The following is a 25,023-nucleotide window of genomic DNA, read 5'->3' as shown; positions in this document are numbered from 1 at the left end:
AACAGATGAAGGGGGTAAGAAAAACAGAATAAAGACCAGCATCTAATTTTTTGACCTGGGCGAATGGGTGGTCCCATTTATGGAAATCAAGAAGATGGGGGAAATGATTTTTAGGGAAAAAGAATGTAAGAGTTTACTCTTAGAGAGATAAAGTTGGAGGAGATGCTTATTAGACACCTAGGTGAGAGTGTGGACAGTTGGTTATATAAACCTCAATATCAGACTGAAGGTCGGGACATAAGCTTGGGAGTGATACTGAAAGGCAAGAGACCGAAAGAGCTAATCTAGGGAGAGAGTGTGAGACGAAGAAGCCGAGAAGCTTGGGCTGAGCACGAGCACCCGGTGACATAGTAACTGGGAGAGAAGCGCGGTCCTCAGTGGGGACTACGAGGCAGCAGTCAGCACAGGATGAGGGTGCGATGTTGGAGCCAAGAGAAAGTTGCTCAGCCAGCTACTTGGAAAACACGAACAGCCGACATCATCGTGGGAAATTCCAGGCAGTGTAAGAATAGAATCTCTTTGAAACTTGCTGTGAGAGGATCTGTCCCAAATATGTTCTGTATGTTGCCATTAATTTAAGCCATCCGCCCACCCCACCCCCACCCAAGATGAGCATAAATAAAACCAAAGAAAAGATTCCTTGGATTTTTAAAGTCTCCCCAACCCAGACAATGTGGTGGTGGTTTTTTCTCCTGCAGCTCTCTTATCTTTGCCATTTCTTTCAATCTTGTTTTCAGAAACAACTTGTCAGATTTACATTAAAGACAACAATCACCCATGGGTCTTCATTTCCTGAAAGGACTCAAAAAAATGACAAACTTGACAAATGCCACATTTTAGAGGAAAAACGAAACTAGCAGGTTCCCTTTCCCTCATGTAAATAAATACGCTGAGCCAGAGGGAGGGAGTGCGGGGTGGGGCAGTCTCCACCCACAAGACCTTCAGGGTTTATCGCCCAGACAAACCCTTCCCACTCTGCCGGCTGCAGGAGGTGTCCTCCCTGTCACCCCCTGAGTAACCGCCTGGGTCTGGGCCAGCAGGACCAGGCCCCTTCAGTGACGCGGGAGAAAGGGCGGGCAGCGACTCCGCCTCCTCTTTTCTTCCAGCAGAATGACAGGCTGCTGCTGGACACACGCCTGGCAGATGGCATTTCAAAGGGTTTTCGGGAGCCATCTGGGGTGGGTACAATTATTGCAAACCATGCTTCTAACAAAGCCAGAAGGGTTACTTCCTGGCAGGAGAGAAGTAAAACAAATTCTATCATGTTTCTCAGGGACAGCATATTAAAAAAAAAAAAAATCACCAGGCTGACAAACGGCTTTTCTGCGGCCTACAACACTGCCTTCTGCTCATCTAGCTAGACACCGGCCCAATGGTATCTGGTTGTTATTAGCTTTAAATAAACACAGTGCCCACCTCCCACTTGCAAAAGCAGAAAGACTACCGAGCACTAGGAAAAGAACCTCCCTTTATTGGATGCTTCCTCATGTCTCAGGCGAGGTGGTAGCAATGAATCAGGTCTATTGTATCAAATCTTCACAAGACAGACAGAATACAAGGTAAGGGTTCCATTATGCTCCTTGTGCAGGTGAGGAAGCCGAGAGTCAGAGGAGTCCCCTGCCCAAGGTCACACGACAAGAGGCTGGGCAGCATGATGACCTGAGCGCAGACATTCCGACTGTGGCGTCCCTCATTCCAAACCATCGCTGCCCAGTGGAACTTTCCGCCACAATAGCAACGGTCCCTGTCTGCGCCCTCTAACATGGTAGCCGCTAGCCACACGTGGCCATGGGTAAGTGCCAGTGTGACCGAGGACCTGAACTTTAAGAACTTTACATCTAAAGAGCACACGTGGCCAGGGGCAACCGGGTTGGCCAGCGTAGCTCGAAACCCTAAGAGCATCCGGGCTGCCCGCACTGCACTGTGTCTGGTCCGTTGCCGCCAAAGCGTTTCACTCTCAGAATGACAGCAAGGACCACACTTGCATTACACAGCAGACATCTCCTACGCACACAGGAAAACCTTCCTTTTAAAAACTCTTCGATGCATTGAAAAATGGTCTAGGCCAGTGGTCGGCAAACTCATTAGTCAACAGAGCCAAATATTAACAGTGCAACGACTGAAATTTCTTTAGAGAGCCAAATTTTTTAAACTTAAACTATATAGGTAGGTACATTGTTATTAATTTAATTAGCGTACTCCTAAGGCTTAGGAAGAGCCACACTCAAGGGGCCAAAGAGCCGCATGTGGCCCGCAAGCTGCAGTTTGCCAACCACGGGTCTAGGCTAACTCTGCTTTGTGCTAAAAATTCTATTTGGTTCCTACTGACTGTGGTCTCTTAGGAAAAGCCTCCTTAGATATTTGTGACAGCACTGTTTGCAGAAAACAACAAGACCAACAACAAGAGCAGCCTCCCAAACAAAACATCCGAGTGCCCATGAATACAGGAGTGACTGAATGGCCTACGGAGAGGAAACCAGGCGTGACCTTCCTTGTCATCCAACTCTACAACCATGGCCACAGAACGGAAACCAGGTGCAGGGCTCATCTGCCCTCTTCTTCTAGAAATTCTCTTGAAATACCCAGGTCAGGAAACAAAAAACAAAAACATCCTGGGGTGAGACACTGGCAGGCCATGCCTACAGCCACACGTCTGACACCATCTTGTTTCCAGGCAAGTGCCTGACCATACTGTGTCAAGGCCAGACTGCTGCTAGTGGAGGAGCCGTTACCCTACTAAGATTAAATTGCTAACACTCACTAATATCTCCAGATGCTTCATTCCTCTGGGTCCTGCTGATCAAAATCTAACAATAGCCTTCAACAGTGATGGTTACCTCGGCTGTCTCCAGGTGAATAAAAAGTCAACATTTTCTCTAATAAAACAAGTGCTTGTGTTGCCTGGAATTGGTCAGACACCCAGGAGAGCCCCGGGCTGTTCATCCTTTATGGACGGAGAGGAAGCACCTGGAACGTGGCCTTCACTCAGCTACCTCCTCAGACAACTGCTGCCGTACCTCAGGACCGGCATCGTATTTACTCAATACCCCCCCTTCGAAACAAGCTGCTTTTAAAACAGATACATTCCTGTAAAGAGGAAACACTGAACTGCCACACACCTATTCGTATGGATTATCTTTTTAATTGATTTTTAAAGAGAGAGGAAGGGAGAGGGAGAAACATCCATGTGAGAGAGAAACATATATCGGCTGCCTCCTGCATGCTCCCTACTGGGGATGAAGCCCACAGTCCAGGCATGTGACCTGACTGGGAACCCAAAGGGCACACTTTCGGTGCACGGGACAACACCCGACAACTGAGCCACACCAGCCTGGGCAGTGTGGCTTTTGAAAAAGTCTTACAGATACCAAATGCGAGCAAAAATATGGGGTAACTGGAACTCCCATATATGCATGTTGGCAAAAATTCAAAATGGTACAGCCACCAGGAAAAAAAATTGGCAGTTTGCTAAAAAGTTAAACATCATTTTACCAAATGACCCAACAATCACACTCCTAGATATTTACCCTAGAAAAATGAAAACTTAAGTTTACACAAAAGCCTGCGTACAAATGTTTATAGCAAATTTATGCATAATCACTCAAAACTGAAAAACAACCTAAATGTCCTCCCGTTGGTGAATGGTGCATCCCTACAACAAACTCCACTCAGCAAATGGCAGCCGCACACCACAGGGCGAACCTCGAGTACAGCGAGCTAACTAAGGGGAAGAAAGCCAGACTCAAGAGGCTGCACGCTGAGAGCCCGGGGGGTGGTGGTAAACGTGCTGCTAGCTGTGGGCTGCAGGTGACCTTGAAGGGGCATCGAGAGGGGCCTGGGAGGCGGCTGTGCTGTGTCCTGAGTGCCGTGAAGGCTGAAGGGCTGTCATTTCTAAAAACCCCCAGAACTGGACACCGAAGGGTGAATTCCACTGCTTATCATTTTTTTTGTAAGGAAACACTTAGCATTAGGTGAAGTGGAGAGTCCGTTTTTGGCCTGCCACAAATAGCAACTAAAGAGAAATACAATAACAATAAAATAAAGCTATTCCACTTTGCCTAGAGCCTGAGGCGCTGAGCCTGAGAACTGCACTCTCTATGACAAAGGGAACTGACCAACATTAGGGAGGTGTGGGATTCCTGTTAGTGCCAACGGAGACTTTCTCCTTAACACAGTTACAAGGGTTTTAGAAATTACAAAGAAAGCCAGCTTCTCGCTATTGGGCTGAATGCTCAAGAAGCATCTTGAACGCGGCCTCATCACCTCGCTCCTCCCAACGCCACGGCGAGCACCTCGCCAGCTCGGCTCCGCCTCCCGGGAAAACAGCGCAGAGTGGGGGGGCTTCGGCTGTGGAGCTGGATAAACCTAGTTTCCAAGTCCAACTCCACCACTGACTTCTGTGAAGAATTTAGGTTACTAAATTTTCTGTCTCAGTTTCTTCACGGACAGGTCAGAGTGGAAATAATAAAAATATCTACAGCTCAGGGTTCTGTGCAAACGTCCAATCAGGCCCCAGCGATGTAGACCCCATCAGTGTCCAGCATGTAGGTCAGCATCCGAAACAAACAAGTGGTTGATGTTCACCTGGCTTTGATTTGGTTGCCTTGGAAACTGGGATGTGAACTTCAACAACACTCTTGGAGATATGCTCCTGGAGAAAAGCCTCCATGCTTATGATGTAGCTACATTACGTATTATTTTGTATTCATGCAAGATGTCCCCAAAGCCAAACCTGTATCATTCTTTGGATTCTGGCTGTCGGTTAACCACGTTCCGTTCTCTGGCTAGTCTTCCTGCCTGTGTACTACTTCAATCCTCGCTGTTTCCAAAGAGAAAGGAGGGAACATACACGCTACAGCTAAGCAATCGTTTCCCCAGAGGGACAGTCCCGACTCCTTGGCTCCCAAGTCATGCATGATCTCGTCCTCTTCCCATCCTCCCGGAAGTGCAAACCTCCTAGCACGTGCCCCGCAAACTCCTCTCCACGAACAGGTGCCTTTTTCTCAGAGAGCCTGGTCGTCAATCAAGATAAGGATGTAAATCTCCTTATTCCCAAAACAGAGATTTGGAAACAATATGCCCACAGGTACTGCCCACAGCCTTATGCACCGCAGGGACTCGAAACACGAGCGGCTTTTCTCTTCGGCCCTCACCGTGGCAGCAGGTGGAGCCGCGAGCGTGTGCCCTGCGTGTCATCTTCCTGGATTTTTAATAAAATGCGCTCACTTTTGCCGAAGCCTCGGTGTTGTTAACATGAAGTGCCCATGGGGAACTGAGGAGGGAGCCCCACAGACCTTTCCTCCTAGAGAAGGTGCCGGTGCTGACACCAGTCCACCAGCTTCGTGCTCGTGCCTCTCACATCCACCTTCCTTGGGAAGGCGGCTGTGGCCCCGACCGTGCGGCTCAGCTGGTTGGAGCAACATCCCACAGGCTGAAACGTCTCGGCTTCCATTCCCTGTCGGGGTGTGTAGGGGAGGCAGCTGATCGATGTTTCTCACGATGTTTCTCACATCGATGCCAGTGACTCTGTCTCTCTCTTCCTTTCTCTTTAAAATCAGTGGAAACATATCCTCAGGTGAGGATTTACAAAGGGGGGTGGGGGATTGGGACCGACTGTCTATAATTGTGAGGCATAACAGGAACACTTGGAAGGCATTCAAGGCGAGGGTGAGAAGAGCTAAAGATAGAGGAAGCACGAGGCTCAGCCCTAATATGACTGTTGGAAGCATCTCCTCATGAAAGAACACAGAACAATACTATTATTAATAGCTACTATCGACTGAGCATTTACTCGGTGCAACTGCTAAGTAATCCTCAGACGACAGTATCCTGATGCTTGGCAAGAGTTAAGGTCTTTAGAATTACCCACTTCCCAGTGCATGCTTACTCTCTTATTCTTCTAACACTACTTCTCAAGTGCCTATCAGGTATGTGTCACATACTGTGTAAGGTGGTGGGGGGTGAGCAAGACAGAGGCAGGCCCCTCTCTGAGAAAGCTTAACGTCTTTGGGAAGGATAAAAGCAAGTAATCACAACAAAGATCAGCAAGTGAGATGATGTAGAAACTCCAGAAGGCTCTCGGAGCTCTTATCAAAGGGACCTAAATGTGAGAAGACGCAGGCATGAGAGGAAAATGTTAAACAGCGAAAAAAACACTTCAATGTGACCACAGGAGAGAGTTGGACAAGGTGGTCGGGGAGCCACAGGAAGGGCTGGACATATTCTGTGGCTCAAACTGAGTGTGGGGGTGGGGGCTGGAGGGGGGACAATGGGGAGGCGGTGAAACCCAAAACACTGCTGCTCTCAGATGCAACAGCTGTGTTACTCAGGATGGCCACAGGAATGAATGTTCTTCAGACTGTCAGTGTCGCTGAGCATCTCACACACATGCGCGCGCGCGCGCACATACACCAGCTGTGCTGTTTCCAGCAGAACAAAGCTGAGAAGGTAAGGTCCTTGTTTTCAAAGAGCTCGGGATCTACTGGGCCTGTGTCCAATCAGAATGGATGCCTTGTTATAAATGGAAAAGCAACTACAGGGGCATGACTGATTAAAACAAAAAGAAACAAAGAAGGGGGCCTAATCCTAGGGGCGCTGGAACCAAAGCTGTGAAGCTGTTCTTTGCTGCTCCAAACACGCTGATCAGCTAATGGCCTCACTCTTCACTCCCAAGGACTTGGCACCGGGTCTGGAGGCGCACCTCAGGTGTCAGCCTGACGGGGTTCAAGATGCCTGGTTACCCCGTAACACGTTCTTTCTCAGTGTGTCTGTGAGAGTGTTTTCTGAAGACATTAGATCAGGGGTCCTCAAACTACGGCCCGCGGGCCACATGCAAATACAAATATTGTATTTGTTCCCGTTTTGTTTTTTTACTTCAAAATAAGATATGTGCAGTGTGCATAAGAATTTGTTCATAGTTTTTTTTTAAAACTATAGTCCGGCCCTCCAACGGTCTGAGGGACAGTGAACTGGCCCCCTGTTTAAAACGTTTGAGGACCCCTGCATTAGATGAAGTCCACGGAGAGGCGTTCAGCCACCCGGTGAGGATGGGCATCAGTCAACCCGCCGGCGCCTTCACAGAACAGAGGCAGAGGAGGGCTCCGCGCTCTGCCCGCACTGAGGCCCAGGCTCCTGCCCTCAGGCTGCCTGGCTCCTGGGTCTGGGCCTTCGGCCTCAGATTGCGACTTGCACCATTGGCTCTCCTGCGTCTCCAGTAGCAAGCGCAGACTGTAGGGCAGTGATGGCGAACCTATGACACTCATTTTTTGGTTGATTTTTCTTTGTTAAATGGCATTTAAATATATAAAATAAATATCAAAAATATGTCTTTGTTTTACTATGGTTGCAAATATCAAAAAATTTCTATATGTGACACGGCACCAGAGTTAAGTTAGGGTTTTTCAAAATGCTGACACGCCGAGCTCAAAAGGTTCACCATCACTGCTGTAGGGCCTTAGGCCTTCATAACCATGGGAGCCAATTCCTGTAATCAAGCACTCACTCAGTCACTCAATCGCTCTCTCTCTCTACATATGTCCATGAACAACCCTCCTGGTCCTGTTTCTCCGGAGAACCCTGGCTAATCCACAGGCAACATAAATTGAGCCTTTAGAGCAGCGGTTCTCAACCTGTGGGTTGCGACCCCTTTGGCGGTCGAACGACCCTTTTACAGGGATTGCCCAAGACCATCCTGCATATCAGATATTTACATTATGATTCATAACAGTAGCAACATTACAGTTATGAAGTAGCAACGAAAATAATTTTATGGTTGGGTCACAACATGAGGAACTGTATTTAAAGGGCCAGAAGGTTGAGAACCACTGCTTTAGAGAAACACCACTTTGACTAGCTTGGCATCCCTCTCTTCAAACCGCCAATCCTCATAGCCAACATCAGGAACAGTTCCCTATCCTTGTGTCCTGGTCAGTCACACAGAATACTCGGTAGTTACGTATGTCGTGAGTGGAATACTACCAGGCTGCTCCTCAGCTGGTATGTAAAGAGAGTTATTTTGCTGCAGCTACAACTCACATGCTTGGGATCATGTGACCCTTTCAGGTTCCACCTTGCCCGGAGGACCACTATGCGACAGTCACCAAAATCTCATTAACCAATCACATCTACAACACCTGAAATTGGGACGGGCCTGGCACGTACCCCGTTGTACTGATGATTCGGAAAAGTGCCCTGGATATCAGAGGTGGCAAGCGTCTGACCTCGTGCTCAGCTTCTCTCTGAACAACTGCGACTCGGGGTGAAGAGAAAGCAGCTCTGAGTGGCAGATCCAAGGGAACTGCCAAGGTGGTTCCATAGGAACGGTTCCAGTTGGCTACACATCCTTTTCTTGGACGCCAACTGTCCTTTGTTATTACAAGACACTTGAACACGTTACCTTTTAGGGGATCCGCCCAATGACTGCTGAGTGAATCACGTCATGATACAAAGCCAGGGTGTATATTTTCCTGTGAAAGTCTTTGGCAAGCAAATAGCTCCCCAAGATGAACAAAGGCAGTAAGTCAAAAGGCAGGGACTGGCAGAAGAAGAATCAGGTTCCAGGTTCAACTCTGCACCAAGTTAATGATGCTATTGACCTTGGACAGTTTCTTTTTTAGGTACTCAAAGTCCTTACCGTGAAATAGAAAGAGTAACCATCGCCCCAATTATATCACAGAATGGTCATGAGATAACAAATGGACTCACCTACAAGGATGCAAATTACTTGGTAAATTTAGGGCATTTGAAACTTTGTTCATAACAAAAAATCTGTATTTAGGCCAACGTTTATACTTTATCTGTTATCTCATTTAATCCTTGTAACAAGCCTATAAAGTAGGTACCTTTCCTACCCCCACTTCACAGATTAGAAAACATGCAGAGAGATTAGGTGACTTGCCCAAAATTACTCAGCTGGTAAGTGGCAGAGCTAGGATTTGAACCCAGGATTTCATTGCCACAGCAGCGAAAGCTCCTGAACCCAAAGAAGATACTGGAATGGGGGAACAAACTAAGGGGGAGGGGCAGCTGAGTCTCTACAGCTCTGCATCTGAGAGTGAATAAGTCATCACCTGTCCTCATCAAAGAAGGATGAGGCCGAGCTCTCAGGAGCTGTCCCACCACCTCTTCACTGGAATGAAGAGGTGAATTAGGCCAGAATCCATTGACCAGGAAAGTCAAGGAATCTCTTGCACTTGACTGTTAACCACTCTTCCTCTGCTATTTGGGGAGGAAAACTTGGCACCCACAAACTCATGAACACCCTGTATTCGTGGAAAACAGGAAAGTGAAAATTCTCAAACTGTCACTGATTCATTTCAAACATTCAGCATTCAAGAAAAAAAGGATGCAAGTCTCCAACACGAGAGACATGCTTATCAACAATCAACTTTGCCCTGACTGGTTTGGCTCAGTGGATAGAGTGTTGGCCTGCGGACTGAAGGGTCCCAGGTTCGATTCCGGTCAAGGGCATGTACCATGGTTGTGGGCACATCCTCAGTAGAGGGTGTGCAGGAGGCAGCTAATCGATGTTTCTCTCTCATAGATGTTTCTAACTCTCTATCCCTCTCCCTTCCTCTTTGTAAATAACCAATAAAATATATTTTAAAACAAAAACAAAACAATCAACTTCTGAGGAGGGTTATCTTGAAGCATTTTTGTGCAGAAAGGAATTTGGGAAACCAGCAATGCCGTGTCCAGTACTACAGGCTGCCTATGATAAAGGGGCGCTAGGTCAGACCGACTTCTCCAGTTGGACAGGTAATCCTTTCCACTCTTTCTGAGTTCAAGACAGTAATTGATTATATAAAACTGATTCCAATGATTTCAACTAGATAATTTCAAAAGCATGTGAACCTAAATAATTATCTTGGTGAAAAGCTATAATTAATTAAGAAAAATCAAGTTTCCACAAATTAGGTGACTGTAAATCCAATGTTGAATGTTTCTAAGGCAGCTCTATGTTTTTAGCTTAAAAAAATCAAGAGTGGACCAGCTGGTGTGGCTCAGTAGTTGAGCGACTTATGCACCAGGAGGTCAGGGCACGTGCCCGGGTTGTGGGCTCAATCCCGAGTGTGGGGCATGCAGAAGGCATCCAATCAGTGATTCTCTCTCATCATTGATGTTTCTATCTTTCTCTCCCTCTCCCTTCTTCTCTGATATCAATAAAAATATATTTTAAAAAATCAACAGTGATTATAAATGGGTCCATAGCTTCTCTTGGGGGTTATGAGCATGTTCTGAAATTAGATAGTTGCAGTCGTCGCACTGTTGCAGGAATATAACACAAATACTGAACTGTGCACTCTAAATTTTATGAAATGGGCATTATATGTCAATAAAGCTGTTAAAAATAATATCAAACTACAGAGATGCAGAGACCAACAGAAAAGTCTCTGTCTTCAAGTCTGTCATAATTTAATAGAGAAACTGTTACATTTCCATGAATATTCCATGTTCATGATATGATTCATTCTTCACCAATTTAGTAGCTGACTCCACTAGTTCTCCCAATACAGTATATGACCCAAGAACAGAAATTACTGACCATATTGTTATTCTCCTAAAAATCGCAAGGTTCTGGAGTTCTTTCTCTCAGAATGAAATCATTATAAGAATCTAAAATCGGACTCGTTGAGTTCAAATTCCAGCTCTGATGTTTACAAACTGTGCAACTGTGGCCAAGGTGAACATTTTAGGCACTGGTTTCTCCTCTCTACAATGGGAGTGACAGTAACACCTGCCTCATAAGGTTGTGTAAGGATTGTAAAAACAACACACACAACATGCTTAGCCTCGGCATAATATGTATTCAATAAACATCAGCTATCAGCATTACCACCAGCACACACTCTCACTGCTAAAGAAAGAAAAGAAGCTAGTATTAACCATTTATTATACTGCTACCATAATGTGCAGGTTTTCCATATATATTGCCTCATTCAATGCTCCCAGGAGGGGCATTTTTTTCTCTATCATTGTAAAATTTTCTCTTCTTAATCACCATTTTTCAAGGCTTTTCACGCAAATGTGCACAACTCCCAACCACAATTCTTTGGGTTATCATTTGATAAGAAATCAGAAAGTCAACACATCCTGTAATTACCATAACTTTAGTTGACCATTTGTTATTAAGCACTAGCATCTACCTGTAAGAAAATGACTGTTTGCTGGAATACAGTGCCCGAATTTGAGGATTTCAAGTCCCCTAATTTCATGTGATCATGTGATTCTTCATGATTACTTTCTGAAGGAATGGCTGTGATACATACTTATTCAACAAACACTATGTGGCTGGATACAAAGGGAGAAATCCATTTACATCTAACACTAAGATAATGTAATCACAAGAACAAGTCAAGATGAATACAAGAAACAGGGAGTTTGTGTTGATTTAACACAGACACTGGTTCTCCGCTGGCCTGGGCATGGTAGTTCTTACAACCTTCTCAGGCATCTGGCCAAACATTCAACCCTGGGTAGATTTAATTTTGGTTCCCTTCATGTACATGCACTGCCCAACGTAAACAACACGAGTGTTGTGTGATGTGTCTATGAAGCCTACACTAAGGAAAGTTATACTACTGTACTACTTATGTTTCCTTACTGAGTACTATTGCTATTATAGTATACAAGAAACCAGCAGGGATAGGAGAATTTCTAGGGTTATAGTCCGGTATAGTGTTAAAGGGTTACTGAGTGAAGAGTATACAAACTGGATATTTTTCCCATTTTTTAACATGCGCTTTCTCTCCTCCCTCTCTCTCTCTCTCTCTCTCTCTCTCTCTCTCTCTCTCTCTCTCTCTCTCTCTCTCTTAAATACAGCATTCACCCTGAAAAAGCTCTGTTGGCACCAAAAACTAACATTTAAAAAGTATTTTCTGAGCAAAGACCAAAACTTGAGTGTCTGAACATCGCTTAAGGGTGATGTTCCCAGGCAGCTGAATTCACTCTTGAGACTAGATTGCTCATTAGCTACTTATGTTTTTCCCCTTAAATGATGACATCAGCACATTCCTAGAAAAGTGAATTACTGCCTGCCTTCCCCGACCCTGGGACCATCCATTGCCTTATCGAATGGTTGTCAAATACCTCTGTCACTATAAGTTAGAATCCAAAACAGTATGAACTTGAAGCAATTGCAACATGATGTAGGCTCTGTTGATGAACTGTTATTGCCTTCGTTCCTATTAGTTCACTTCTCAGTGAGCAATTATAGTCTCTCATTATGCAGTATATTTCTCTTGCCACACTCCAGTTCATTTTATGTTACAGACTACACTTTCTAGATAGATGAGTCCTATAAATTATTATTTTTCACTTTGACTGTTAAGCCAAATTAGGTAGCTTTCAGAGGTGAAATTAGAGAAAATGACTAATGCTTGGAAAACGAGAACAGCACTGAATAGAAGTCTGTGGTGATGTAATCAATTTAAAAACCTGGTCTTCACGCACACTCACTTTAAAAAATTATTTCATTAGAATACTACATGAAGTATTAAATCTATTATTAGAAAATGAGTGGCCAGTTTTTAAAATGCAGAATCAAGTGGAAATCTTTATTATTATGTTACTAAGAACAATAATTATTCTATGCCTGTACTTAATAGAAATTGGCACTTTCAAAGAAGCCCTGCTTCAGAGATGTCAGGTGGTGAGCTCATTGGCTTCTAAGATTCAGATCAGTTTAAGCCTCCAGAATTCTCCATAACCCAAGAATGCAAATTACACACTTGTCATCTCTACAAAGTGAGTCCAAACAAAATCGAATCAAGAATCAAATCATCAGAGGATATACTTATTGATTTCAGAGAGACAGGAAGAGAGGGAGAGAAAGAGAGAGAGAGAGAGAGAGAGAAGGAAAGAGAGATAGAAACATCAATGTGAGAGAGAAACATCCATCAGCTGCCTCTTGTGTACACCCCAACTGGGGAATCAAACCCAAAATCTAGGGGATGACGCTCCAACCAATAAGCCATGCAGCCAGGGCTCAATCAATGACTTTGTATTAGAGACAGAAGTGTCAAGACCGAGTCTTTAAAAGATAATGCCATCACAGTTGTGACATATGAACGACCTGTTCTTTAAAGAAAAAAAAAATCGACTGGTTCTCTTTGTCTTTGTTTTGCTTTATTTGATATATATTAATTAAGTGTCCTATCACACACTGCTCACTGGGTCTCTCGCCTGGGTTTCATCTAATTTGTCATCCCTGTCAACAGGGCCTGCTGGTCAAGGGCGAGGAGAGGGGAGAGGCAATCTTTATTTCCTGGACGTGGCAGTGGGTCTGACTGCCATTAGCTCCCTGTCAGCAGGTGATGCGATAGAGGCTCCCGGAGCTCTTACAACCATCCTCACCAGATACCTGCCTCTTAACCTGTCTACCCAGCAGTTACACTCTCATCTTCTGGGAAACACACATTTTTTTCCCAGAGGGGGACAAAGAATCAAAGTTTTTCCTAAATCCAGAAGCTGACTATGAGGCCTGCTATAGGCCTGGCTTCTCCAAACAAAACCAAAATAAAGAGACAAAAACAATAGGGTATTTATTTTACAAAAAAATATTTATTAATTTATGAGAGAAAGAGAAAAAAACATTGATCTGTTGTTCCACTTCTTTATGCATTCGTTGGTTGATTTCTTGTATGTGCCCTGACGGGGGATCTAACCCGAAACCTGAGCATATGGGGACAACGCTCTACCCAACTGAGAACATGGCCAGGGCCTTTCAGTGAGCCGGCTGAGAAATCCAGAAAGCTTCTTCCCATATTAATATGTAATACATGTTACATTCGAAACGAATAATAAGAGATTAGAGCTATTCATTTTTAAAGTTAGTGACTTCACAAAATTTTGTAGAAGTTGGTTTTAGACAGGTAAAACAGAAAACAGACATCTAAGAGGAAATAATTGGTTTTCTAAACCCTTAAATGAACACCAGCTAACGACAATTTATGACATTTTCACCAAGATAAACAGCAGTAGAAAAAAAAATTCACAAAATCGGGCATGATCAAATTTTAGGGCGAAATGGGTACCTTTAAAACGGATAGCACTTACTCTCTTAGTTTGCTCTTCAGATATAAAACCTGCATGCTGTAGAAAACTATTTACTGAACACCTACTATGTGCCACAGAAGAGCACAAGGAAGGCAAGCATCTCCACCAGCCAGAAAGGAGCACCATGGAGAGAGAAGGACCTGAGTGCCAGCCGGGATCCTCAGGGGACTCTCGGTGCAGAATGCCACCACCCCTGCAGGCTCCCTTACCACCGGCGCTCACCCGCCAGCCGGGACCCTCAGGGGACTCTCGGTGCAGAATGCCACCACCCCTGCAGGCTCCCTTACCATCGGCGCTCACCCGCCAGCCGATACTCTGCAAGGAGAAAGCACTGCCTTTTGTTTTAATAATCATATCGCCACACCTGCCACTCACGTGCTTCAGGTAACACGAATACTGAAAATGAGTGTGAGAAAACACCCCCAAATTTACTGATGCACAATTCAGAAATCTTTACATGGGGTTGAGGGACTGCAATGATAAAAATCCAAAAACTTATCAGAAGCGATTTCTTGCCCTAGGTATTAAGTATTATTATTAGTAGTAGTCATTGCAGTCATCATAGTAATGAGGAGAAGCGGGAGCAGCAATAATAATAGCAGGTGATTAATTAATAATACAGGTCTACTGTTATTAGCACCATAGCTAAATTTTATTAAGCGCTTACTATGTGTCAGACACCGGACAAGTACTTTTACATTCTGCGCCCCCTTATCACAACCATGAGCAGAGTTTTCACATCCTCACTTCTCAAATGAGGACACTGAGGACTGGAAAGGACACATTAACTTGCCTAAGGCCACCACTCCGTTAAAGAGGGGGCTGATGGGAGATGAAAACCCAGTATTTTCTGACTGGAGCCTGAGTGCTCAAGTTTATTAGCACGTGACGTCATGTGTAAGCCTGTGTCAGCCACGCTGGTCTCCTTATTCCTAGAACACGCTGAGCAGGTTCCTGCCTCGGGGCCTCTGCACACTCTTGCCAGGGGACCACTCCTTCCACAGAGAGCCTCACGCCTGCTCCCAAAACTCCTTCAAGTATTTGCTCCACTGTCACTGCTGTTGGCTAAATGACACCCTCCTACCCCCTCCCCTGTTCACATGTTGAAGCCCTAACCCAGTGGAATGGTAGCCATAGGTGGGGATTCTGAGAGGTGATTAGGTTTAGATGAGGTCCTAGGGGTGGGGCCCCACGATGGGATTAGTGTCCTTATAAAAAGAAACACCAGAGAGAGCTCTTGCCTCCCTCGCTCCTATTCTCTCTCTCCCTCTCCTCTTCCCTCTCTCTTCCCCACCCCATCTGCTATGTGAGGACACAGCAAGATAGCGGGCCTTCTGCCAGCCGGGAGGAGGGCTGTCACCCTGACCCACTGTGCTGGGACCTTGACCATGGATGTCCAACCTCACAGACTGTGAGAAAATGTGTTTCTGCTGTGTAAGCCACCAGTGTTGGGAGTTCAGCTCCAGCCGCCCAAGCACACTGGCCATCCTCTGAGAGAAGAGATCCCCGAGTCCTGGTTTTACCTTGCAACAGCCTTGCCCACTCCCCTCAGCCCGCGTGCCTCTCCGTACAGCACAGCACAGCTCCGCCTCTTCTGTTACTAACGTGGTCTCCGCTCCACCTGCCTTCCCTGCCCTGCGCCCTGAAGCTGGGCTAGGAGTCTGCAAAGTGTCTCCCAGGTTCCTGTGCTTTAGCGGCCAAAGGCCAAGGGAGGAAGATTAGGAGGCAGAGGGAGGAGGGCCTGCTTCTTCTTGCTGCTGTGTCCTGAGTCCCACAGGGCGGCCCCTGGCAGCAGTGCATCCAGGCCACAGCTCCCAGAACCATCTCCCAGAATCAGCTCCCAGGACCAGTTCCCAGAATCAGCTCCCAGGACCAGCTCCCAGGACCAGCTCAGCCAGTCCAGTGGCACCAGCACTGCGGGGTCACCTCTGTGGTCAGGGACCCCAGTCAGCCACGCCCTTCTCAGAGTCTCCTGAGTTGAACCCCAAAGACTCACTATGGCCCCCCAGGAGTGCAGGCTGCTCCTCAGTGCTATTTTCTGAGATCTCCAACACCAACTCTCCCAAATGGCAGAGCCCTGTTGAAATACCAAGCACTGTTGTTGTTTCCCTGACCAAACCCTGACTGACATGCTATAAAAGATGACTGTACTTTAATTTTAGATCATAAATGGCATTTAGAACACACACACACCTTCTCATACTAGCACGGAAGCTCCAGGACAACGGGTTTCATCTGCCCTGTCTTGCCGAGTCCCTGGAACCAGGAATGGGATCTAGCCGGTGGTGGGTGCTGAGTAAACATTAGCTAATGCACGTATCCCTGTTGTTAGCAGCTTAAAACGAACCAGAAGCCGCTGTCTAGCTTTCAGCCTGGAGAGCACCTTGCTGATGCCCTCCCTGCCCCGCCTGTAGCCGGCCCCCCACCTGTGCTGTGCGGCCCACGTGGGTTTCCCCGGCAGCACCTACACGCCCGGTCAGGGCTGGATGCACCTGCACACCTATTGGCTACCTTCCTCTCTCTCCACGACATCAACACGGCATGAACTTGGTTATCTACCCCACTATGTCCTCACTCACTGGCCCAGAACAGGTGCAGTAGCTGCACAATTACCTGCTGATAGGAAATGTTTCCAGAAAGAAAACGCAGGAGATGGAAGTTAGAGTGATCCACCCAGCACGCCTCAGTGTGGCCCAATTCTGAATGGTGTGTGCTAGGCCAGATCTGATAACCCACAGCATCATGAGACTGTAAGTTATGGTCACAAATTAGAAGACTTCATCAACATCTGTGCCATGAAAAATCAAAACCTTTTGAAATCAAGTTCCTCTGTGCATTCAAGAATATTTACTAAACACCTACTATGTGCCAGGTTCAAGGTGTTGGGGATACAGCAGAGCAAAACAAAAACACACCTGTCCTCATGGAGATTATATTCTAAGGGTGGAGACACACAATAAACAAGCTAATAAATATGTAATATGTCACTTCGTGTAAAGGAGAAAAGCAGAATAAGAGTGATGGGGAATTCTGGGTAATGAAAGTGGAATTACCAGGTTCTATGGCAGAGAAGGCTCCCTGGGAAGCCATGGGAGCCATGCAGAAACCCTGAGAGTGTGCTAGCTCTAGCACAGCCCCGCAAACACGATGCCCAGAGGCAGGAAGGTGCTGGGGGTCGGGGGAGGGGAGGGAGCCACACAAGGAGCAGGATGCTGGGTGAGAGGAAGCTCAGAGCAGAGATGCGGGGACTTGACTACAAAGGGGATGCCTTACCCTGAAGGCTTCAGGTTTCACGCTGAAGAAGGTGGAAAGACACTGAAGGGTTTCACTGGAGGAGGGTCATGAGATTTACAGACTGATTTTAAAGAGGTCACTGCACACGCTGGGTTGGGAATAAACTCCATAAAGCACTACAGAAAGAGGAACCGTTAAGACGATGGCAGAGTAACTGAGGTAACAGACTGTGCTAGTGAGCCGCTGGCCCCGCCCATTAAACATGGAGTCCCTTGAATCTGAATCTGCTGAGTGACTGGCTGGACCAAGAGAAAGCAGAGGAAGGGACTTCTCTCCAAGGCCAGTCAGAGAGCGCTCGCAGCCTCTCAGAACACGTGCTGCTGGGAGTGACCACGCTGGGTGGAAGCCACAGAGACCCCTGCGGGGGGAACTGGAGCCCCACCAGTGCCATCTGGGCTCGCGGGCAGCGGCCAGCACCGCTGCTGGCACAGCAGCCAACCGCCTGAGAAGTGGGCCCCCCACGTTAGCCAGCCAAACTTCTCTTGGTGCAACAGACAGGAGCCACCGCTCAGAGCGCCGGCCTACGTGCAGGTGCAGGAACAAAATAACTGTCTGATATTGTTTCAGGTCAGCAAGTGTTGGAGTGGTTTGTGACCCAGGACAGATAACCCCAACAGAATTCCCGGGGGCTGGACCAGCCACAGGGAAAAGAGACGTTCCTAAGCACGAATTCGGGAGACATTCTATAATATGGCTAAGAACGCGGGCTTTGGAATAAAAAAAAAAATAGGGTCACTACCAAATTCTGGGCAAATTAATTGATATTTCTGAACTTCAGGTCCCTCTTCAGTAAATAGAATTCAAAAAAGGGCCTGGTTCTTTGAGACATGGTGAGGTTACACTGAGATCATGTATGTAAAACGCATTATGTAAAATGCCCCGTTCCTTGAGATGTGGTGAGCTTACCCAGAGATCATGTATGTAAAATGTTTTGCTGGTACCTGATACATAGTGAGTACGCTTTAAAACCAAGTGACCTAGCAAAGGGATCGGTTTTTCACCTTCTTAAAAATGGCCCCATAGCACTGGATATATTCAAAATGGAAGCTTCCGTAGCAGGACGCCCTGATTTCATCACATGAAGAGCCCAGAAGCAAAAAGAATCGATTCCAGGGAAATCAGCAAACACAGGTGAGAGCCCACCTTCTCAGCAGGACGGTGCTGAAGATGTAGGATGAGCTGCCAAACTGCCTCTCCGAAGTCCCTGTGACTGGGAAGCTCAGTGGGATGGGAAGGAGCTAACCAGGCCCAGCTCTCGGCACATCTCTGCCCGACTTTAAGACCATCCCATCGACTTAAGCAAAGATTTCAGTCCACTCAGTGGAAATCCTACTATAATGGTACCAGTTTATGAAACTCTGTAAATTCATAAAAGAAAGGAGATAATTTTATCATTCCATCAGAATCTTGCTGCAGAAAATTAGGGCACACTGCATTACAAAGCTCTAGGCGTGAGCTGTTCCCTGGACCCCGGGGTGGAAGACATGCCAACGGGGGACTGCTTTCCGACTTCATCACCCTGGGCTTGACACCAGGTCACTGTGACACTCGCGCCCACCCCCACTGTATTGCAGAGAGCACACTAGATAGAGCGGACGTTCACAGAAGTCTTTCTGTGGCATTTCATCAGAAGCAATCACATTCTGACCTAACAGCTTTAACAAAACAGAATAACCTACTGACACATATTTCTCCATATAACAACCAGCCTTCAAGATACATCACTGGGAGGAGATGAAGAGGAATGTTTCTTAAAAATATCAATATCCCACAATTTAGGAGCAAGTACAACTGATGTTTAGAATTGGTTTAATAAATATTTAAATATGTATGCCAACATGCCATTAGTTTGTGAAATATAGATTTCAGAAAATATTGACTTGAGGCCTGTGTTACTGAGTAAATACCAAGTACAGTGAATATTCATGAACAGTGGAAACTTACAGTCCAATGTAAATATGCGCACCTGAGCTCCTGATAATTGAGCTTCTGCTTCGTAGCTGTTAGATTATGACAAATGTTACATTCCTTCCCACAGTTAATGAGTAATTTAAAGCACAAGAGTAGTATAAAGAGTCAAGTTTTCACATTAAACTACAAAATGTTGAAGCGCATGAAAAACTCATTACAAACTAGCAGTCATGAAACTTTTTTTTTTTAAAGACGCCACCATTTATCTGCTGAAGCATAAACGAGAATTTTGTCATTTTAAAAAACTTGTATTGGCTATTAAACTTATTTCAACAGAATTTAATGTATCTGGGATGTGTTCTATCATTTCTATTCTTCTTCGTTACAGTTACACTAGAGGCCCGATGCCCAAAATTCGTGCAAGGGGCTCGGCCCTCACAGCCCTGGCCAGCCCTCACAGCCCCGGCTGGCCCCCACAGCCCCTCGCAGCCCTGGACAGCCCTCAGAGCCCCTCACAGCCCCAGCCGGCCCTCGCAGCCCCTCACAGCCCTGGCCGGCCCTCACAGCCCCTCGCAGCCCCTCACAGACCCTCGCAGCCCTGGCTTTGTCCAGGAGGTTGTCTGGATGGTTGTTCTGCTGTTTGGTCTAATTAGCATATTAGCTCTTTATTATCCTACCTAATAAAAGAGAAACATGGTAATTAGTGTACGACCGCTACCCTTCCCATTGGCTAATCAGGGCAATATGCAAATTAACTGCCAGCCAAGATGGCGGCTGGCAGCCAGGCAGCTTGAAACTAACATGAGGCTTGCTTGCTTCAGTGACGGAGGAAACCAACGTTCCCCGCCTGCCTTGCCGGCCTCTGAGCTTGCAGTTTGAAACATTGTAACAAATATAGAAGCTAAACAAAACCCCAGAAACCTGCTTTCAGCGAGCCGGGATCTCAGAGCTAGAGTTATACATTGTTTTGATTATAGAACCCAAACAAACCAGATACCTGCTTTCAGCAGCAGAGGCCTCAGAGCTGGAGCCAGAGCTAAAGCTGGCCCAGAATAAAAAAAAAAAGAAAAAAAGGAGCAGTTGGGAGCTTCAGCCCTCAGCCCCTCACCCAGGCTGGCCAGGCACCCCAGTGGGGACCCCCACCCTGAAGGGTGTGTGACCAGCTGCAAACAGCCATCATCCCCTCACCCAGGCTGGCCAGGCACCCCAGTGGGGACCCCCACCCTGATCCAGAACACCCTTCAGGGCAAACCAGCCAGCCCCACCCATGCACCAGGCCTCTATCCTATATAGTAAAAGGGTAATATGCCTCCCAGCCCCGGGATCAGTGGAGCCGCGAGGCCTCCCAGCACCGGGATCAGCGGAGCCGAGAGGCCTCCCGGCACTGGGATCAGCGGAGCCGAGAGGCCTCCCGGCACTGGGATCAGCGTGACAGGGGGCAGCGTCCAAACCCCCTGATTGCCCTGCGGCTCTGTGTGTGACAGGGGAAGGCGCCCCAACCTCCTGATCAGCCCTGCTTTGTGCCTGATACGGGGGAGTTCCCCAACCCCCTGATCGCCCTGCGGCTCTGTGTGTGACAGGGTGCGGCGCCCCAACCCCCGCCCCCACGGGCCCTGCTCTGTGTGTGACAGGGTAGAGCCATAACCTCCCATCGGCCCTGCCCTGAGTGTGAGAGTGGCAGCGCCCCAACCCCCTGATCGGCCCTGCTCTGTGGGTGATAGAGGGCGGCGCCCCAACCCACCCCCCCCACGGGCCCTGCTCTGTGTGTGATGGGGTAGAGCCATAACCTCCCCATCGGCCCTGCCCTGAGTGTGACAGTGGCGGTGCCCCAACCCCCTGATCCGCCCTGCTCTGTGTATGACAGGGGGCGGTGCCCCAACTCCCCTATCGGCCCTACTCTGTGCGTGACAGGGTAAGGAGCCCCAACCCCCCTGATGGGCCCTGCTCTGTGCATGACAGGGTAAGGAGCCCCAACCCCCCTGATGGGCCCTGCTCTGTGCATGACAGGGGGCAGTGCCCCAACCCCCTGACTGGCCCTGCTCTGTGCGTGACAGGGGGTGGTGCCACAACCTCCCCATCGACCCTGCCTTGAGTGTGACAGGGGGCGGTGCCCCAACCCCCCCAATCGGCCCTACCCTGAGCATGACTGAGGGTGGCATCACAACCTCCCAATCCGCCCTGCTCTGTGCATGACACAGGGGGCGGCGCCCCAACTCCCCAGTCGGCCCTGCTCTGAGCCCGACCAGAGGCTGCACCTAGGGATTGGGCCTGCCCTCTGCCACCCGGGAGCAGGCCTAAGCCAGCAGGGCGTTATCTCCCGAGGGGTCCCAGACTGCGAGAGGGCACAGGCCAGGCTGAGGGACCCCTCCTTCCCCCCGAGTGCACAAATTTTTGTGTACCGGGCCTCTAGTATAGGATAAGCTTAAGGTAGCAATGGGTTTCCAAGCCCTCTTCATTGCTACGAGAGGCAATAATGAAGAACAGACTATCACAGAGGAAAAACCCCAGTAGTTTCAGGTCGCCTTCACTTTCTCCCACAGCATGGCCTGCAAACGTTCACATATATTCAGCCATAAACACATCAGAGTCAAATAATTTTGGGAAACACTAGGCTTAATCCCATTAAACTCTCTACTGGAAGACTTCGAATCCTTCCTGTGCCGATACTCACAAAGGACAAACTACGCTGCACTGATCCAGCTGTCTTCACTGGGCACCCACAGAACTAGTGCTCCCCAGTGTACACTCTGGGAAACAACACGGGCTCAGAGGATCACTTTCCTTAATCCCACAGGCAGCTCACTCATGTGTTTAGAATCAAGAAATTGTTTTCTCCCCCACAGAAGGCCAGATGAGGATGAAACCTCACAATGATTTATGAGCAAGGACACACATTCTAGACCCAGGAGACAAAAAAATAGCAAATACAAATCTAATTACACTAGCAGCCTGGTGCACAAATTCATGCACGGGTGGGGTCCCTTGGCATGGCCTGCAGGGATTGGGCCAAAACTGGCAGTCCAACGCCACCTGCTGCTCCTGCCTGCCTTCCCGCTCATCCCGGCCCTGCTACGTCTGCTGCGGGCTCGTGCCCAGTCAGTCCTGATCGCGAGAGGCTCACACCACTGCAGCAGCACTAGCCAGCCTTGAGCCCTGCATCTGGCACCTATCCCAAGGGGGGTGGGGTGGGGCCGGGGATGCGATTGGCCCTCTGGGTGGGTGGTGGGACGCCCTTGCAGGCCAGGGATCTGGATCCGTCCCGCTGACATTCGCTGGTTGTCGGAAACCACCTGGCAGCCTTTTAAATCATTTCTTCCTTGCAGAGCATCTAGGGAGGGGAAGCGGCCATGGTGCCTGAGGCCAACTTCCAGTGGCGCTGTCAAGATCAGGCCAGCAGCGCCAACCCGTTGGTGCCTGGCCCGTTCTCCAGAGATTGGACCTGCAGGACTACCGAGGGAGCGAGTGGCTGCTGCTGGGCTGGTGGGCCACCGGGACGATCCGTCAGCTGAGCAGCACTCCCGCTGTGGGAGCGCACTGGCCACCAGGGGTCAGCTCCTGCATTCAGCATCTGTCCCCTGGTGGTCAGTGCACCACATCATAGTGACCAGTCGACCAGTCGTTTGGTCGTTTAGGCTTTTATATCTATAATAAAAGCCTAATATGCTAATCAGACCGGACGTCCTCCTGGACGACCTTCCAGACAAAGCTGGGGCTGCAAGGGAAGCCCGGGTCCCAGAGGAAGCTGGTGCCGGCAGCCGGGGGAAGGAAGGCCTACTATTGCATGAATTTTGTGCATCGGGCCTCTAGTATATAAATGATTCTCATTTGAAGACCTCCAAAGGCTTTCCAAATCTACAAGAGAAAACCCCAATTCTGCAGAGTTCTTGAAAGTTTTCCATGGTCTGCTTTCGAACCCAGCCACATCTGTCAGCATGCAGACCCCAGTGCTGGAGTCCTGGCTCCCCGCACTCCCTCCCAAGTCAACGCTCCAAAGGCAGAGAAGTCTCAGCTAATTTAGCTCAATGGGGCACCTGCCATGGTTGTCTACACTTGAAGACCTTACACCTGCTATTCCTTCATCAGAAAACACTACGCTACCAATTCCTGCTGGACTTCCATATGACCTTTTGGCTTTAGGTTCAGCTTAGACAGTAGTTCTTCCAGGAAACCTTGCCTGACATGCAAAGGCTGGGCTGGTATCAACACTATAGGTCCTCACAGCATCCACCCTTCCCCACACCCCAGGACTTTCTCCACTGAAAGACCTGTTTACTTGTTTCAACCAGGATGCGTATCTCTGGGGGCTAACTATGGGGTCTGGGCACACACATCATTTCTAGCAGAGTTTTCACACCGCCATCAATTACTCATGTATATGTAGTCACTCGGAATGCACGAAGCCCACAGTAGTCACTACACAGATTGCTGTTGACCCAGCGCATGCCTGCTGTTTTATCTCAAGAGCAGAAAGTTCTCCTTCAGACACTCTGCATGTTTAATGAGACAAGGCTCTAGTCCAGGGGTGGGCAAACTTTTTGACTCGAGGGCCACAATGGGTTCTTAAACTGGACCGGAGGGCCGGAACAAAAGCATGGATGGAGTGTTTGTGTGAACTAATATAAATTCAAAGTAAACATCATTACATAAAAGGGTACGGTCTTTTTTTTTTTTTAGTTTTATTCATTTCAAACGGGCCGAATCCGGCCCGCGGACCGTAGTTTGCCCACGACTGCTCTAGTCCCACCATTGCAAAGGTCCAGTAAAGGGTTAGAGGGCAGTCACTATAAATGCCATTCAGTGTGTGCCAACTTCATGAATAGAGTCAGAAAACAAGGAGGGAGGGGAGGGGAGGGGAGGGGAGGGAAGGGAAGGGAAGGGAAGGGAAGGGAAGGGAAGGGAAGGGAAGGGAAGGGAAGGGAATGGAGGGGGGGGAGGAAGGGAAGGGAACGGAAGGGAGGGGAGGGGAGGGGAGGGGGGAAGGGAGGGGAGGGAAGGGAATGGAGGGGAGGAAGGGAAGGGAATGGAAGGGAGGGGAGGGGAGGGGGAGAAGGGAAGGGAGGGGAGGGGGAAGGGAAGGCAGGGGAGGGGAGGGGAGGGGGGAAAGGGGAAGGGAGGGAAGGACACAAGGTAGACAAGCAAGGGAAAGAGTGCTGTTGCCCTGTCCTGTAGGCTCAGCTGGCTGAGCATCCTGTGCACCGAGAGGTCAATGGTTAGATGCTGGTCAGGGCACATGCCCTGGTGGCAAGCTGGATCTCCAGTAGGGGGCGTGCAGAAAACAGTCAATAGATGTTTCTCTCTCATTGATGTCTATGTCTGTCTGTCTCTCTCTCTCTCTCTCTCTCTCTCTCTCCCCGCCTCAAAAAAAAATCAATAAAAATGTATTTTAGAAAAAGAGTGCTGTTGCTTCTCCATTTCAGTGAACTTCTGTCCTGAATGACCAGGAGGTGGGAGGCTGCTCTCCACCGGTCTCTGCTCCTGGTGTATCTCAGAGCGGTCACCTTGCTCCTTGGAGTGTCAGGTACCACACAAAGTAAGAGCATTTCAAGGGAAACCCTGACCTTCAGCAATTTTGTTTTCCTATGTGCTTGGAAATGGACTCATTTATAAGTTAGGACTCAACTGCATAAGTAGTCTAAGAAAGAATTACTTCAGTGTTGGCAAGAAGTAGAAATAGTGGCTAGAACTAAAACGCAAATGTAAATTAGCCACAAGGGCTAACCTATCCCTTCCATAATTTTGTCATTCAAGATAACAAGCATAAAT

General features: G+C 48.0%; 1 protein-coding gene across 15 annotated transcripts in view; it reads right to left on the bottom strand.

The window, feature by feature from the left end:
* MAGI1 (membrane associated guanylate kinase, WW and PDZ domain containing 1) overlaps positions 1-25,023 on the bottom strand; it is a 577,726-nt gene that overhangs the window by 115,527 nt on the left and 437,176 nt on the right. The window lies entirely within an intron of this gene.

The sequence above is a fragment of the Myotis myotis genome, unplaced genomic scaffold (genome assembly GCF_014108235.1).
Source record: "Myotis myotis isolate mMyoMyo1 unplaced genomic scaffold, mMyoMyo1.p scaffold_m19_p_13, whole genome shotgun sequence".
In the NCBI taxonomy this organism is placed as follows: Eukaryota; Metazoa; Chordata; class Mammalia; order Chiroptera; family Vespertilionidae; genus Myotis; species Myotis myotis.
Note: the sequence above shows the minus strand (reverse complement) of the source record. Positions and strands in the feature narration are given on the sequence as shown.